The 16,087-nt window shown below is 45.2% G+C and overlaps 1 protein-coding gene across 1 annotated transcript in view; it reads right to left on the minus strand.

Moving 5' to 3' along the window:
* Positions 1-8,492, minus strand: part of LOC141192284 (uncharacterized) — a 93,495-nt gene extending 85,003 nt beyond the window's left edge. The window contains exon 1 of the mRNA XM_073661778.1: positions 8,469-8,492. The gene's annotated coding sequence lies outside the window, so the exon portion shown is untranslated. The remainder of the gene's footprint in view (positions 1-8,468) is intronic.
* Positions 8,493-16,087: the final 7,595 nt, after the last annotated feature.

Consider the following 16,087-nt stretch of genomic DNA (forward strand, 5'->3'; position numbering starts at 1 on the left):
ATCATACATACTGCATAAGGGGCATAATGGGGGCATTACACTGTGTGGGGGGCATCATACATACTGTATAAGGGGCATAATGGGGGCATTACACTGTGGGGGGCATCATACATACTACATAAGGGGCATTACACTGTGTGGGGGGCATCATACATACTGCATAAGGGGCATAATGGGGGCATTACACTGTGTGGGGGGCATCATACATACTGTATAAGGGGCATAATGGGGGCATTACACTGTGGGGGGCATCATACATACTACATAAGGGGCATAATGGGGGCATTACACTGTGGGGGCATCATACATACTGCGTAATGGGCATAATGGGGGCATTACACTGTGTTGGGGCATCATACATCCTGCATAAGGGAGGCAAAAAACACTGAACTAAGAAGCACGGGACACAGACCATACTATCACCTGTAGATTGGCCTGGTCTAACCTATATCGAGTGCTTTAATGTATGGACCAATAGGGAATGGCAGACCATTCGGTAACAAACATAAGATAAACGAGAACCACCGAATGATAGGTCCAATAGGGCAAAGGATACATATAAGACTTTTATTATCGTAACGGCAACACGTGGCACTACATGCAAAAGGAAAAACCGCATTGCAGTGACCAAACACAAACAGAAATCATATAATGGAAGTTACATAGTGAGCTGCATTAACACATATAGGTAGTAGTACAACAGGTATACATATCAGACAAATGTTAAAGCTCCATTTGGCATATGGTGAATACCACCTAGGAGACCAGGAACAGAGACAGACATCAAGCCATCTCATAAATATAAAGGTACCATGTGCACCATCATTGTGACCATATCCATATCAAATGCATCTAGACGGTCAATACTAAATGAATAGGTGACAGCATATAGTCAGTAAAAGAGAAAATAGTATACCTGTGTCTACAGCAGCTTATGTGGATGGCACATGCGGCAAACCCCGACGCGCGTTTCGGACAGCAAGTCCTTCGTCAGGGGGTACCGTCCAACTGAACCACCAGCTGGGTGCACGTGTTTCCACGCGATTGCACCTTGAGGTCACATTAATTATGTATGCCCCGGATTCCATTGGTCACACTTACCTTTATATACGCGGTGGTTCAGTTGGACGGTACCCCCTGACGAAGGACTTGCTGTCCGAAACGCGCATCGGGGTTTGCCGCATGTGCCATCCACATAAGCTGCTGTAGACACAGGTATACTATTTTCTCTTTTACTGACTATATGCTGTCACCTATTCATTTAGTATTGACCGTCTAGATGCATTTGATATGGATATGGTCACAATGATGGTGCACATGGTACCTTTATATTTATGAGATGGCTTGATGTCTGTCTCTGTTCCTGGTCTCCTAGGTGGTATTCACCATATGCCAAATGGAGCTTTAACATTTGTCTGATATGTATACCTGTTGTACTACTATCTATATGTGTTAATGCAGCTCACTATGTAACTTCCATTATATGATTTCTGTTTGTGTTTGGTCACTGCAATGCGGTTTTTCCTTTTGCATGTAGTGCCACGTGTTGCCGTTACGATAATAAAAGTCTTATATGTATCCTTTGCCCTATTGGACCTATCATTCGGTGGTTCTCGTTTATCTTATGTTTGTTACCGAATGGTCTGCCATTCCCTATTGGTCCATACATTAAAACACTCGATATAGGTTAGACCAGGCCAATCTACAGGTGATAGTATGGCCTGTGTCCCGTGCTTCTTAGTTCAGTGTTTTTTGCCTTCCTTAATCTTACTGTGTTCTGCACAGGTTACATCTACTCTGGATATGGACCTTAAAGCCAGGGAACTTTCCTGGCAAGGACAAATTAATGAAGTGTTTGGCAACAGTGGTGCTACGGCAATGGATTCCAGTGGTTCACAGGTTGATTCAGTTTCAAGCATAATTAGGGGCTTACTACTAAAAAGAACACGTTTATGGTGGAACAAAGCCTATTTAGAAAACTATATATTGAAACAATTGATCCCTAGGGGCCTAAGGGTACGGGTTATACCATCATTTCTGGTGGAAGATGAGGAGTTCATCAGGGATTGGGAGCAGGTATGCAATGAGACGTCTAAAAGGTTCATGCAACTGTTGATACAACTGAATCTTAAATCAATCAGTGAGATTGACAAAACCCTTGAGACAATTTATGTGAAGGCTAAGGTGGATTTTTCGGTGGATCAGATGAATATCATTGATACACAAATGGATAAATCCATGGATCTATGGGTTAAAGACATCCAGACAAACCATGCCAGAAAATTGATGAGAGACCAGAGGGATCTTGCCTCAGGGAGAATCTACATGTGGAAAAAGTCTGTACCTTCAGGCAGCAATAGAGCTCGCACTCCCTCATTATCATCTAACCCACAGACTAGCGAGGCTTCTGACGCCTCCTCTTCCGTCTCTGGTTCGGTAGTTTCTACTCCTAAACGGAAACGTGAACTACGGTTTCCTCCCAACAAGCGCAATTATACCTACGCACCAGAGGCGAGAGACAATTTAAAGGTAATCAATTTAAGTGCTCATTCTTTTTCTGAGATGGAGTTGTCAATATTAAAGAAAGGTCTAATGTTTTGCCCTACGGCTCAATTTGATAGATTTCCAGCCATCAAAGACTTGCACCTCTTTGCAAGGAAATTATTATTTAAACGACACTTCCATGATGAAACTACATCTCGCTTATTCCCCACAGAGACGGAACAGGAGGCACTAGCTGATCTTGAAGTACTGGCGGAGGAACATAACGATCAAATAGAGGGTAAGATCCCTCCATCTATCAAACCACGCTCTCAGAAATTTCCTCCTCTGTCCACTTGCTCAACCATTGAGGTATTTGTCAAAATGGCGAGCAAGGACTTTGAAAATATTCCCCGATATCCAACACGGGATAACTTAACGAGAGATGAGAGACAATGTCTCCAGAAATTGCGGAAATATTCTGACGTCGTATTTAAACCAGCAGATAAGGGTAGGAATGTAGTGATCTGGCCCAAATCTATGTATGAGGAAGAAGCGTTCCGTCAACTTAAAAATCCAGAATGCTATAAAAAGTTGACCTTTAACCCCTTGGGTAAATATCAAAAGGAATTAGGTTCCATCTTACAATCTGCCAGAGATACTGGTGCTATCTCCAAGGAACTATACTTAGCATTACAGGTCAGTGAACCTGTCATTCCCACCCTATATCTTCTACCTAAGATACACAAAAATTGTCAGACCCCACCGGGAAGGCCAATAGTATCAGGGAGGGGTAATTATCTGGAAAATGTTAACCGCTTCATTGATGCTGAACTCCAGCCCCTGGTGGAGCTGTTACCTTCATTTACGAAGGATACCTCAGAATTTTTAAAGAAAATTGATGGGACTCCACATAGGCATAGATACCATATTGGTGACATGCGATGTGGAGTCGCTGTATACCAACATCCGTCACGTTGATGGTATTCAGGCTACCCAATTCTTTGTTCAGTCCTCTTCTAAGACATTGAATATGGTGAACTTTATCAGCCAACTACTTGAGTTCACCCTATCGCATAATTTTTTTCTATTTAAGGAATCCTTCTACCTGCAGCTCCAGGGCACCGCCATGGGGGCATCTTTTGCTCCGACGTATGCCAATCTGTTCCTGGGGCTGTGGGAGAGGGATCTATTTTTGTCTGATCTGTATCCTTCGATTGACCGCGTCCTTTTTTGGACGCGGTACATCGATGATATTTTCTTGATCTGGCAGGGTACTGATATAGAATTACACCATTTTATGGATAGCCTGAATCAAAATCATTTGAATATTCATTTAACATACCAGAGTGATAGGAGCTCTATAGAGTTTCTGGACGTTAAAATCTACAGGGACTACCAAAATTGCCTGCAATCTTCCCTGTTCCGTAAAGATACAGCAGTGAATTCTTTACTGCTGGCGTCTTCATCACATCCCCCTCCAATGATCCGGTCGATACCGGTGGGCCAATTTCTCAGATTGAGAAGGATATGCTCTAACGATGTTGACTTTTTACAACAGGCTGATATATTGAAAATAAAATTCCTGGAAAGAGGGTACAGCCGTCGTTCTATCAAAAGGGCTTTTAATAGGGCCAGACACACCTCTAGGCATTCGGCCTTATATGCAAAGAATACGAAGGTGTCTGACAAGACTGTCAGATTTATTACTCAACATCATGGACAGATCAATCTGATGCGTCACTTCTTGGATAAATCATGGCCCATTCTACTATCAGATCCAATTTTAGCTAAATATTTAAGTCCAAAACCAAACATCACTTTTCGCAGATCACGGAATTTACGTGATGAACTAGTAAAAAGTCATTATATAAATATATCTACATCATTTCTATCTAGAGCTAAAGTACACAACAGCTGCCGTCCCTGTGGGAAGTGTGTAGCCTGTCCCAATGTGGGGAGATCAGATAGATTTCACAGCTCAGATGGACTTACTGAATATAACATTCAACATCATATTACATGTTCTTCCACGGCTGTGGTATATTATGCTACATGCCCATGCTCACTGATCTATGTGGGGCTAACAACCCGCCAATTAAAGGTAAGGGTACGTGAACATGTTCTTGGTATTGCTGCAGCAAAGGAAATTAATGATCTGTCCCTCTTGAAGACATTACCAAGACATTTCAAGCAGTTTCATGAATGTGATGCTTCATTGCTTAAGGTCATTGGCATCGATTTGATTCCATCAAACATTAGAGGGGGAAAAATCAGTAAGTTGCTGGCCCAGCTTGAAACTCGCTGGATCTGGACACTCAAAACAGTATGTCCATACGGGTTAAATGAAAACATTAGCTATGTCCCATTCCTGTGATCCACATAGTCCTTGAACCTATGTCGTGTTTTTGTTTTTAATGTATGTTTTTATGAGGTTTTAACTTTCTTCTTTTTATACTTTCCTTATTTAGCGTACCACTGATGTGATCTTTGCTGTTATCATCAGACTGGGGCCTCGCATATCATGGTGGACTATGGATTGAAAACTGGATATTGCCACAGTGTTTTATTTCCATCTATTTATGTATTTTTGCATATATATTTATTTATTTATATATTATTAATTTTTTTCCCCCTTTCTCTTCTTGTCCTTTCTTCTTTCTGTCTTCTTGTTCTCTCCCCTTTCCCCCCCTTCTTTCTTTCTTGGTTTCCTCCCCCTTTCCTCTCCCCCCCCCCCTTTCCTGCCCTTCTTCTTCCTTCCCTTCTTGTCCTCTTTCTTTTCTTTCTTGTTCTTTCTCTTTTCCTTTTGTTCTTTTACATCACATTCATTCATCTATGTCGTCCGGTACATGCATTATTATTTTTTGCAAAATATGACATACCACCATTGTGTATAGATGTATAACACTTTTTAATTTTTATGATCTGAGCATATGATATGTATTTATTTATTATATTATATGTATTTATTTACTGTATTTATATATTGATATTACTATATATTTATTCTTATGATGTATCTTGTTTTTTCATGTTGTATGTATCACGTATTATTCGACTGTGGTGTGTGGTTCCTTGTTTATTGACACATCTAATACTGATGTGTATATCATTGATTATCTATACCATCTGTATATTATGATAGATGGTATTGACGGCTTTGTAGATGTTTTTTATCCTGCAATAGCATGGCACTTCGCAGCAGGATTAGATCAGGCATTTTTCGTGATTGTTCTTCTTCTCTTTTCTTTTGGTTTCTCTCCCCCCTCACTCTTTCCTTGTCCATCTTCACTCCTATCCCTTTTTCTCTTTGTTTCACATTCCCCCTTAATTTCTATTGTGTATTCTTATTATCTTTTCTATTTTCTTTATGGATTCTCTATACCCCATGATTGCGATGTAAATGGTCTCATGTTCCCCCTCCATTCTTAATTCGCTGAGTATACAATACGATAATTTCTATGTGAAGCGTGCCGGTTACTGTGTGTATCCGGTTACTATGGGGACCTGGTTGGCGTGGCGCGCATGCTCAGTCCGTGTTCCGGGGAGCTGTGATGCGTGCGTCTCTATGTGTCAGGTGACTCGGGTCTTTTGACCCGACGTCAGCTGATGCATGACGCGGCGCTCGCGGCTTCCGGTTCCTCCGGGCTGTGCATGCGCACATTACGAACGCCTCTTGCTACATTCACCAGCATAACAGCTGGGTGCACGTGTTTCCACGCGATTGCACCTTGAGGTCACATTAATTATGTATGCCCCGGATTCCATTGGTCACACTTACCTTTATATACGCGGTGGTTCAGTTGGACGGTACCCCCTGACGAAGGACTTGCTGTCCGAAACGCGCGTCGGGGTTTGCCGCATGTGCCATCCACATAAGCTGCTGTAGACACAGGTATACTATTTTCTCTTTTACTGACTATATGCTGTCACCTATTCATTTAGTATTGACCGTCTAGATGCATTTGATATGGATATGGTCACAATGATGGTGCACATGGTACCTTTATATTTATGAGATGGCTTGATGTCTGTCTCTGTTCCTGGTCTCCTAGGTGGTATTCACCATATGCCAAATGGAGCTTTAACATTTGTCTGATATGTATACCTGTTGTACTACTATCTATATGTGTTAATGCAGCTCACTATGTAACTTCCATTATATGATTTCTGTTTGTGTTTGGTCACTGCAATGCGGTTTTTCCTTTTGCATGTAGTGCCACGTGTTGCCGTTACGATAATAAAAGTCTTTTATGTATCCTTTGCCCTATTGGACCTATCATTCGGTGGTTCTCGTTTATCTTATCCTGCATAAGGGGCATAATGGGGGCATTACACTGTGTGGAGGCATCATACATCCTGCATAAGGGGCATAATGGGGGCATTACACTGTGTGGGGGCGTCATACATACTGCATAAGGGGCATAATGGGGGCATTACACTGTGTGGGGGCATCATACATACTGCATAAGGGGCATAATGGGGGCATTACACTGTGTGGGGGCATCATACATACTGTATAAGGGGAATAATGGGGGCATTACACTGTGGGGGGCATCATACATACTACATAAGGGGCATTACACTGTGGGGGCATCATACATACTGCGCAATGGGCATAATGGGGGCATTACACTGTGTTGGGGCATCATACATCCTGCATAAGGGGCATAATGGGGGCATTACACTGTGTGGAGGCATCATACATCCTGCATAAGGGGCATAATGGGGGCATTACACTGTGTGGGGGCATCATACATACTGCATAAGGGGCATAATGGGGGCATTACACTGTGTGGGAGCATCATACATACTGCATAAGGGGCATAATGGGGGCATTACACTGTGTGGGAGCATCATACATACTGCATAAGGGGCATAATGGGGGCATTACACTGTGTGGGGGCATCATACATACTGCATAAGGGGCATAATGGGGGCATTACACTGTGGGGGGGCATCATACATACTGCATAAGTGGCATAATGGGGGCATTACACATACTGTATAAGGGGCATGATGGGGGCATTACACTGTGAGGAGCATCATACATACTACATAAGGCGCATGATACATACTGCGTAATGGGCATAATGGGGGCATTACACTGTGTTGGGGCATCATACATCTTGCATAAGGGGCATAATGGGGGCATTACACTGTGTGGGGGCATCATACCTACTGCATAAGGGGCATAATGGGGGCATTACACTGTGTGGGGGGCATCATACATACTGCATAAGGGGCATAATGGGGGCATTACACTGTGTGGGGGGCATCATACATACTGTATAAGAGGCATAATGGGGGCATTACACTGTGGGGGCATCATACATCCTGCATAAGGGGCATAATGGGGGCATTACACTGTGTGGGGGCATCATACCTACTGCATAAGGGGCATAATGGGGGCATTACACTGTGTGGGGGGCATCATACATACTGCATAAGGGGCATAATGGGGGCATTACACTGTGTGGGGGGCATCATACATCCTGTATAAGAGGCATAATGGGGGCATTACACTGTGTGGGGGCATCATACATACTGTATGAGGCATAATGGGGGCATTACACTGTGGGGGGCATCATACATACTGCATAAGGGGCATAATGGGGGCATTACACTGTGTGGGGGCATCATACATCCTGCATAAGGGGCATAATGGGGGCATTACACTGTGTGGGGGCATCATACATCCTGCATAAGGGGCATAATGGGGGCATTACACTGTGTGGAGGCATCATACATCCTGCATAAGGGGCATAATGGGGGCATTACACTGTGGGGCAGTAAAGGGGTCCTGTACTATGAGAACAATACGTTTCCTCCCTTCCTGTCTCCATAGTTGGGTCGTATGTATCTATTACAGGAAACAGGACAAAAACCTTATGATTCTTATAAAGGGGCAACACAAGACCCCAAAAGAGTCTCCGTGCTGAAGGGGTTAATGCCCCCTGCGCCCAGTAATGGGGGTCTCCACATACCTCCACCTGCAGAGCCGCCACCACATATACGGCTGCTCCGTGCGCACAGGAGCTGTGATGAGGTCACAGGAGGGGAGGAGTCAGGGGTCACATGATCAGGGGCCTCAGTGGATGCAGGACTCTGCTGTGCTGGTTGTCATGGTGCTGGATGAGCTGAAGTTTATGTGTGGAGTCAGGAGGGGTTTACAGTGTGGATGTAGCAGAGCCGTGTGTGTACGAGGTGTACGGAGCGGAGCCGCGCGTGTACGAGGCGTACGGAGCAGAGCCGCGTGTACGAGGTGTACGGAGCAGAGCCGCGTGTACGAGGTGTACGGAGCAGAGCCGCGTGTGTACGAGGTGTACGGAGCAGAGCCGCGTGTGTACGAGGTGTACGGAGCGGAGCCGCGTGTGTACGAGGTGTACGGAGCAGAGCCGCGTGTACGAGGTGTACGGAGCAGAGCCGCGTGTACGAGGTGTACGGAGCAGAGCCGCGTGTGTACGAGGTGTACGGAGCAGAGCCGCGTGTACGAGGTGTACGGAGCAGAGCCGCGTGTGTACGAGGTGTACGGAGCAGAGCCGCCTGTGTACGAGGTGTACGGAGCAGAGCCGCGCGTGTACTAGGTGTACGGAGCGGAGCCGCGTGTGTACGAGGTGTACGGAGCGGAGCCGCGCGTGTACGAGGTGTACGGAGCGGAGCCGCGTGTGTACGAGGTGTACGGAGCGGAGCCGCGTGTGTACGAGGTGTACGGAGCGGAGCCGCGCGTGTACGAGGTGTACGGAGCGGAGCCGCGCGTGTACGAGGTGTACGGAGCGGAGCCGCGCGTGTACGAGGTGTACGGAGCGGAGCCGCGCGTGTACGAGGTGTACGGAGCGGAGCCGCGCGTGTACGAGGCGTACGGAGCGGAGCCGCGCGTGTACGAGGTGTACGGAGCGGAGCCGCGCGTGTACGAGGCATACGGAGCGGAACCGCGCGTGTACGAGGTGTACGGAGCGGAGCCGCGTGTGTACGAGGCGTACGGAGCGTAGCCATGTGTGTGCGAGGTGTACGGAGCGGAGCCATGTGTGTACGAGGTGTACGGAGCGGAGCCGCGTGTGTACGAGGCGTACGGAGCGGAGCCATGTGTGTACGAGGTGTACAGAGCGTAGCCATGTGTGTGCGAGGTGTACGGAGGGGAGCCGCGCGTGTGCGAGGTGTACGGAGCGGAGCCGCGCGTGTACGAGGCGTACGGAGCCGCTTGTGTACGAGGTGTACAGAGCGGAGCCGCGCGTGTGCGAGGCGTACGGAGCGGAGCCGCGCGTGTACGAGGCGTACGGAGCCGCTTGTGTACGAGGTGTACGGAGCGGAGCTGCGCGTTTGCGAGGCGTACGGAGCGGAGCCGCGCGTGTACGAGGCGTACGGAGCCGCTTGTGTACGAGGTGTACAGAGCAGAGGTTTTATTCGATAATCTCGTTCTGCCATTTGGATTCTCCGATGCACCAACAGCTATGCAGAAAGCTATTACTAGGCTTTTTTAGTGCCCATCTATGAATAATTATATTAAAGATTTTGTATCTGCCTGTGAAGTTTGCGCACACACTAAAGTCTGTTATAACAGTCCGGGTGGAGTATTGCCTCCATTGCAATTCCAGAAAGACAGTGAACTCATCTGTCCATGGATTTCATCATGGATTTGCCTCTGTCTGGTGGGAAGACTGTCTTTGGGTGGCTGTTGACCGATTCATTAAACGGGCTCATTTTGTTCCTTTGTCAGAGGATTACCTAATGCAGAGACATTCTCCAGGTTTTTTATTTCTCATAAAGTAAGGCTACATGGGATCCCTCTTAACATTGTGTTTGATAGGGGAGTGCAATTTGTCTCCAAATTCTGCAGAGCTTTTTGTAATAAACTGGGAATTAATTTATTTTCCTGTGCCTACCACCCTGAAACCAATGATCAGACAGAAAGGACTCAATCTCAATAACAAATTTTAAGGTGTTTTGTTGCAGCTCAGTGTTTTGTTGTGACTTCATTCTTACTTCTTGCTGGGTTTGCCTTTAAGGCCACCACCCCACTATTAGTATTTGGTCAGTATTTTTTCCCAGGAATGGTAGCCCAAACCAGGAGTGGGTGATAAATGCAGAATTGGTGACTTGTTTCTATTATACCTTTTCTCTGATTGTTCTTCACCTGGTTTTGGCTCCCACTCCCGAGGAAAGATACTGACCGAATACTGATAGTGGGGCCGTGGCCCAATAGTCGGATCAGTCAGTCTGCTGGAACCTCGCCGTTTTATTGTAATTATGGTGATCATCCCCATTTTTTTGAATTTTCCTTTCTCTTTCCTGTTTGTCCTTTGTTGGCCATTTCTTGACCCGTAATAAGTGCTCCCTAGTCCTTAGTATGGTCTTTGGAAAGAATAAGTCAGCTAGAGCTAGTCGCCATCTTGCTCTCCAGAGACCCCCGAGCATCTCCAAGGAATAATCGTAAATCATCGGCAAACAATGCCACCTTCTCTTCCTTGGTCCCATATTTAAATCCATTAATCTCAGACATTTTACTAATTGCTGCCGCAAGAGGTTCAGTTGCTATTGAAAACAATTGAGAGACAGGGGGCATCCTTGTCTTGTACCTCTGTGCAACAAAAATCGATTAGCCATAGAGCCATTCGCTCTTATTTTGGCCTTTGAGTCCGAATAAAGCAATTGTACCCATTATATAAATTTGTCACCAAAGCCAATCTGCCGCAATGTAGCCCACAAATATGGCCATTCACTGTCAAAGGCCTTAGCTGCGTCCAAAGACAGGATCACCCTTTGACCAATATTATCAGCCCTTGCTTGTATATTAATGTAAAGCCTTCTGAGATTGATCGCTGTGGACTTATTGGGCATAAACCCAGACTGATCGGGGTGTATTATTGAGATTACTTTTGAGAGTCTGTTAGCATGAAGTTTGACGTCTACTGTTAAAAGAGAGATGAGTCTATAGGATGCCAGCTAGCTGGGGGTCTTGCCTTGTTTAGGTAACACTGTAATTATGGCTTCGTGCATGGATGTGGCAATGATCCTCCTTTGAATTGTATACATCTAATAATACTGGTAGTAAATCTTCCTTATATCTCTTATATACTTCCACTGGAAGAACGTCCATTCCCGATGCTTTATCGTTGGTCATTGAGCTCAGTTCCAATTCTAGCTCTTCTACATCAAGTAGTTCATCTAATAAATTCTGAGAGTCTAAGGAAAGGACCGGGAGCTGAGCTTTATCTAGGAAGGTCTGGGTCAGTTCTTCTGAGGGTTGAACCTGAGAAGTATACAGCTTTGCATAGTATTCCTCCAACACTTTCAGTATGTCCACTGTGGACTGTTCCACATTACCCTCCCTAGTCTGCAGACTGGATATAAAGGCGGGGTCCCTCTGGGCGGCAGCTATCACAGATATAAGTGACCTGGTCTATCCCCCTCTTCACAATATTGCATCTTGTGAAGCAGCTTCTTCCTTCCTGCAGCTGCAATGTTCCCTGATTCAGCAGGTCCTGAGCTGCTTTCAGCCTGTTTTGCGCAGCCGTCATTGGATCTGTAATCATCGCACTCTCTGCATCTCCCAATTCCTGAAACACCAATTGATCCTGCTGCTTAGTCCGGGATTTAGCTGCTGAGATTTCTGTTATAAATATTCCTCTAAGGTCGGCCTTCATGGCTTCCCATACATAGAAAATAGAAGTTGTATTTTTATTAATCACAAGATTCTCCTTTAGTTTCCAATCAACTTTCTCAAGGTCTATAACTTGCAACCAAAAGGGGTTAATTTCCCTGTGGGTCTGTACTGCATTTGGGGATTAAGCTTAGAGAGACACAGAGGAGAATGATGGGATAGCGCTCTGGGCAGGAGCTGGAGTCAGATATAAGACCCTGCATCAGTTCATTTACAAGAGCCAAATCCATTCTCCACAAAGAGGAGAACGTGGACGAGAAGCAGGAGTATTGGTATACATTAGGAGGACGGGCTCTCCAAAGAGCAATTAAAGATGTCTCCTTAAGTGACCAAAAGGGGTACAATTGCCTTTTACCCTCTTAGCTTCATGTCTCCCTCTATCCCAGAGAGAGTCCGGTATATTATTAAAGTCCTCTATTATAATATAGGGGATTTGTAAGAAGCAGGAAATAATAGTGAGAATTTTATGTATGATTCTCCTGGAATATGGTGGTGGTATGTAGACAGATTATTAATAGAGACTTAGTAATAACTTACAGAACAAACATACGTACTGACCCTCTGCATCTGTTATCACTTTAAGATGCTCATATTTGGGAGTGTCCTAAAGGGAAGGAGCCACGATTTTTAATTAAATGTACCACTTTATAAGTTTTTTATTTATACATTTTTATTTCAGCCACTGGGGGCTGCCATTTTAATTTGGTGGGGGTGTAAGTGTCTGAGCAGGACACTTACACGCAGGGAGATGGGGTCCATACACGCCGGGAGGATGACGGGGGCCATGCACGCCGAGAGGAGGTTGATGGGCCATGCATGCCGGGAGGATGATAATGGAGGCCATGCATGCTGGGAGGATGATAATGGAGGCCATGCACGCCAGGAGGAAGAGGATGGGGGTCATAGATGCTGGGAGGAGGATGGGGGCCATACACACATGAAGGTGAATGATGGGGGCCATACAGGCATGGAGGTGGATAATGGAGGCCATACACGGAGGGAGGTGGATGATGGGGGCCATACACGCAGGGAGGTGGATGATGGGGGCCATACACGCAGAAGGTTGGATGATGGGGGCCATACACACAGGGAGGCCATACACGCTGGGAGGAAAATGATAGAGGCATACACGCCGGGAGGAAAATGATAGAGGCCATACACGCCGGGAGAAAGAGGATAGGGGCCATACATGCCGGGAGGAGGATGGAGGCCATACACGCATGGAGTTGGATGATGGTGGCCATACACCCAGGGAAGTGGATGATGGGGGCCATACACGCAGGGAGGTGGATGATGGGGGCCATACATGCAGGGAGGAAGAGGATAGGGGCCATATATGCCGGGATGATGGGGGCCATACATGCCGGAAGGAGGATGGGTGCCATGCACACAGGTAGGAGAATGGGGGCCATACACGCAGGGAAGGGCGGATGATGGGGGCCATACACGCTGGGAGGAGGATGGGGGCCATACACGCTGGGAGGGGGATGGGGGCCATACATGCAGGGAGGAGCATGGAGGCCATACATCCAGGGAGGATGATGGAGGCCATACACGCAGGGAGGGTAAACGCCTTTTAGTGCCACATGAAAGGTGTGTGAGAATTTTTCTATTTTCCTGTATGTATGAGCGCATGTGTAATTTGCTATGTATAGTAGAGATCAGATGATCGAAACTTCAAGTAAAAAATACAGTATAAAGTGAAAAGCTATCTAATCCCTGCATGTGTGATACTCCCCAGACCCGTGTATCTAATCAAATCATCATACATGATACTCCACAGAGCGGTGTATCTAATCCCATCATCATTTGCGTTGTTCCCCAGACCGATGTATTCAATTCCATTATCATGCGCGATACTCCCCATCGGCCTCCACAGAGTAGAATGCACTCCCCATTGGCCTCCACAGAGTAGAATGCACCCCCCCATCGGTCTCTATACACTATAATGAACTCATTGTTCTCCCGCTACCCCGGTCTCTGCAGCAAGGGGCCCGCACATCTCAGCACAGTGGACTCCATGTAGTGACGTCATCGCCCCGGCTGTCAGTGGCTGCATCAGTGATGTAAGACGCAGAGGGGGATTGATTTGAGCGTCACGCTCCCTCACTCAACATTGCTTTCAACTGTATCGGCAACAAGTCGATACAGTTCAATTTGTGAGGATGGGCGGGGGAACTGGAGCTGGGCCCCTCCCATCAACCGGCTCACAGGCCCCACATCAGCCGCATATGAAACACAACATTGAGACCTGTATCTAATCACACATGATACACTCAGCGTATCTAATCCCAGCTTATGATACAGCTAGCAACACCATCTAACAGAATCTGTGCTGCCAGCCATCCACAGTGACACTGTACTCATCAATATCACTGGCAGTCACCAACAAAATGGCTCCACACTGTGATCCTAAACTTCATCCTCTCTTATCCTGTTACAAACACCCAGAAGGGGAGGAGAGGAGCGACATCACACACAGAAGAGCAGATCCAGCCCCAGTCATAATGTGAGCTAGTTGTACACTAGGTTTTCATGGCAAATCTCATCAGCTGCTCCCCCCAGTGTTTAAAAGTGGAAATACCAAACCTTTTAAAATTATTTTTCATATTTTATTTAATTAAAAAATGATAATATTTTTGAAAAAAAATCAAACATTAATGCTTTACATTTTTTCAATTGTTGAAAAAATAATTTTTTGATGGCACCTTCCCTTTAATATAGTGTGTGGAGTGATAGTCGCCTGTAACCTCTTCTTGTTTAGTAGATGAAGTTTCTCAGAGGTAAGATGTGTTTCTTGCAGACAAATCAAGGCAGGTTTTTCCAATTGAAGATGTTGAAAGATCACCTGTCTTTTAACACTAGAAGAAAGACCCCTTACATTCCAGATAAGTATTGTCACTGACCCCACCATATTTAACGCAGTAGATATGTCGTTTCCAATATCCTATCAGCAGAGCATTTCCGTTTTACATAGTTTGTTAGGCGCATATTACAAGATTGTCGACAATATAAAACATATCCAAAAAAATAAAAAAGACCTCCACCCATAAAACCCCAACCATAATAGGCAGATATAAAACACCTTTCTCCGGGTTAGAGACTGGGTGGAGTATTTCCATAGCTGTCACTTTTAAAGTAGAAAAAATGGCGGCTCAGTCACTGTTGAACATATGGGAGAATCTCACCTAGAATTTAAGTCTCCTTGGGGGATAATTCAACCCCAATTATACATAAGGACTGTGATATAATCATAATAGAACCTGAAGAAAACAACATTTGTAAAGAACTATCCAACAAGCAGGGACACTTCTTCCCATATACTCACGGATCACTGTGTTTTTGAAGAATTAGGGTTTGTACCACAGGATCTTCAACTTGTAACATCCCGAATGTGATCCCGGAGTATTTCATATTTGATCCTCTCATTCATATCCAGCCAGTGAAGGCCTTATGAATCTTGAATAAAGTGCACAGTACCTCGGGCTACCACCCTTAACTTGGCAGGGTAAATCATTGAATATCAGGATCTGGAGATATTTATGGATGCTTCCCACGCTGCTGGTTTATTGAAGACGTCAATTCAGAAAGGTTTATTAAATTGCTGTTTTTATTCGATGCGTTGCAAAGTGACAAGCACTTCTTCTTCAGGAGACAACCACATACAGACAAAATCCTGCAAGACAATGTGAAGGCTTGAGGTTTGAATTAAGACACCAAATCAACACATGACTGTCTGAGTTGTGTCAAAGTTCACTGGATTGGCAAACGATTACATCGGAAAATAACAAAATTGTGTGTATTTCAATTATACAAAGAAATACCTCCTAAAAATGTATCACAATTCATATACTATAAACCTATTAGACATTATTTAAAAATTGTATATATATAAGTTCAAATGTTCACTAAAATAAATGTATTTATTCACTTATTCTAAAAGCA

This window comes from Phyllobates terribilis, unplaced genomic scaffold, assembly GCF_046119375.1.
Source record: "Phyllobates terribilis strain yellow unplaced genomic scaffold, ASM4611937v1 Scaffold_56__1_contigs__length_8794411, whole genome shotgun sequence".
In the NCBI taxonomy this organism is placed as follows: domain Eukaryota; kingdom Metazoa; phylum Chordata; class Amphibia; order Anura; family Dendrobatidae; genus Phyllobates; species Phyllobates terribilis.